This window comes from Echinops telfairi, unplaced genomic scaffold (genome assembly GCF_000313985.2).
Source record: "Echinops telfairi isolate 266 unplaced genomic scaffold, ASM31398v2 ScPeMD7_7420;HRSCAF=8458, whole genome shotgun sequence".
NCBI lineage: Eukaryota > Metazoa > Chordata > Mammalia > Afrosoricida > Tenrecidae > Echinops > Echinops telfairi.
This window is the reverse complement of record NW_022111320.1, coordinates 51,374,650-51,376,931: the sequence shown is the minus strand read 5'-3', so window position 1 is coordinate 51,376,931 and position 2,282 is coordinate 51,374,650.

Genomic DNA, 2,282 nt, shown 5'->3' with positions numbered 1-2,282 from the left:
CCTCCTTTGTCTGCAGTTGTCTCTCCCTGCATTCCTGTCTTTCTGCTCAGGGTCTTGAACTCTGGGGCTTCCTTGGCAAGCTCACCCCTATCCATCACGGACATGTCCTGCCAGAGCCCTACCTAAGCTTGTGCCCACAACGAGGAACCCTATGGGGGGGGGGGGCCTGGGGGAAGCGCTGGATGAGAGCACTCAGCCTTCACTCGTCAACAGAACTGTCAGTAATGACTGTTTCTCAGCCTTTCCTCTTACAACGGGTGGAGGCAGTGGCTTTGGGCTCAGAGCAGACCAGGGCATGCTTCCTGCAGGCAAGTTCTGCTGGCTGGACCTCCTACCACAGGATTCTGAACTCAACCCCAGTCCAAAGGTCCTGCCCGCACCCTACTGGTGGCCGGGGAAAGAACCTGTGAGCACCCCTTGTCTCTATCTGGGAGCCCGGGAGCCCAGGTCAACAAGAAAGCTGCTGAGAAGTAGCATTCCCACCCTAGAGAGACTGAATCAGGATCATCGGCAAATGATTCCCATAGATCCTTGGGGGAATCTGGTTAAGACAGATTCTGGCCCCGTGCATCCACCGATCCCTGGTCAACTCTCACAGGGGTGGGTGAAGGGCGAGGGAGAGGAAAACACATTTTGCCCACTGCAGCAACGATCTTCCTGGCTCAGAACTGTGAAGGGGCTGCAGCACTTGGTGTGCACAGGGCCAGCCTGGTCCATGCCCCATGGCTGAGACTTATGGGGACAACCCCAACTTAATAAGAGGTGTGGAGGAAGGGTGGTGGCGGCGGCGGTCTGTACTTGGGAATAGACAACCAACTGGTCAGCAACTTACCTGTCAGGCCAGCTAACTTGACATCCTGGCCTGCCCAGCCCCATGCAGAACTTCCAGGCCTGGGCCGAGGCCCTGGGTGCCTGCAGGACCCCAGACTTGGCGGGACTTTTCCACCCTCACCACCAGCAGTCAGGCCCTGGAGGTGATGGGGTGCTGCCACCTGGTGGCCACGCATAACACAGCACCTTCACGCCATCGGGGTTCTGCCTTCAGGGCGCACACCCCCCAACACCTCACCTGTCCCTGAGGTCATTCATCCCTCCGGAATCAGGGCGGCTGGACCCTGGGTGCCCTTGAGACCCCCAGCCAGACTGCATGCTTGGGGAGCTTAGCTCAGGCTTGGCCACTCATCGGGGCTTTCAAACTGTTTGATGCGCGGCCATGACAGCTGCGGCCAGCCTTCAAAGCCCCGCAGCAGCTGTGCGGCCAAGGGCAGTGTGGCTCCGATCCCTGGAGCTTCCCTCTAGTTCAGCAGGACCCCCGTTGAGGTAAAGCATATGGGGTTCCTGGGGGGATGCCTGGACCCTTGGGGCTTCAACCTGAGGTCCAAGGGGTGGGAGCCACTCAACACTGGCAGGTCCCCCAATAGGGTCTTACAGGAGGGACCCAGGACTACCAATCAAACCTTGAGAGACCCAGACACAGATGAGGACCGCAGTTACAGTGGCTACACTGGGGGCAAATATGGCTGTGGAGGGGCCTCCAGCTTCCGGGGTGCTGGCTCCCCATGGAGTCAGTGTGATGCACAGCGCCTCGTGTGGGTCTGCTCACCATGGAGTCAGTGCAACGCACAGCGCCCCGTGGGTTTCTGAGACTTAACTCTCTCAAGGGAGCTGCAGGTAGTTTCAAACCTACCCATGAGGATTGCAGCCCACCACCACCACCACCAAGGGCTCCAAACAGCCACTTACTTTCAATGCCTTACTCTGGGAAAAGTTGATCCAAGGCAGATGGTGGGCTGGCTCTCTTGCCCTAAGGAGGACTATGACTTCCCCAGCGAAGAAGTTCCCACCCAGCTTTTGATGAGCAGGGTGTGTGTAATTAAGTTTCTGAGCTCGGTTCACTGCGCTCACCTGGGCACTCCTGGAGGACGGCTGTCCTGAGTCTTAATTAGGTCACTGGAGACTGTTGCTCAGGGGTGGGGCCGCTGCCAGTGCTCTGGGGGAGGGGCTGCTCTCTCCCCAGTCCTTGGCTGAGGAATCACAGAGCTGTTAAGGAAGACAGCATCCCCCCACTCCAAGATTGGGAACTTGGGCTGTGGGCTGAGGCTTCTAAACCTTCAGCCAGCTCCCAGGCAAACTGACGCTAAGTTCTGCCTTTCTTGAAAGCCTCTCCTGCCCAAGGCAGCTCTGAGGGCCAAGCTTCCTGCAAAGGAGGGAAGCTGTCCCCACGTGAGTGGGGTGTGGGGGGAGTTCTGGCTAAGGAATATCACCCTGGAGGACTGCAGGCC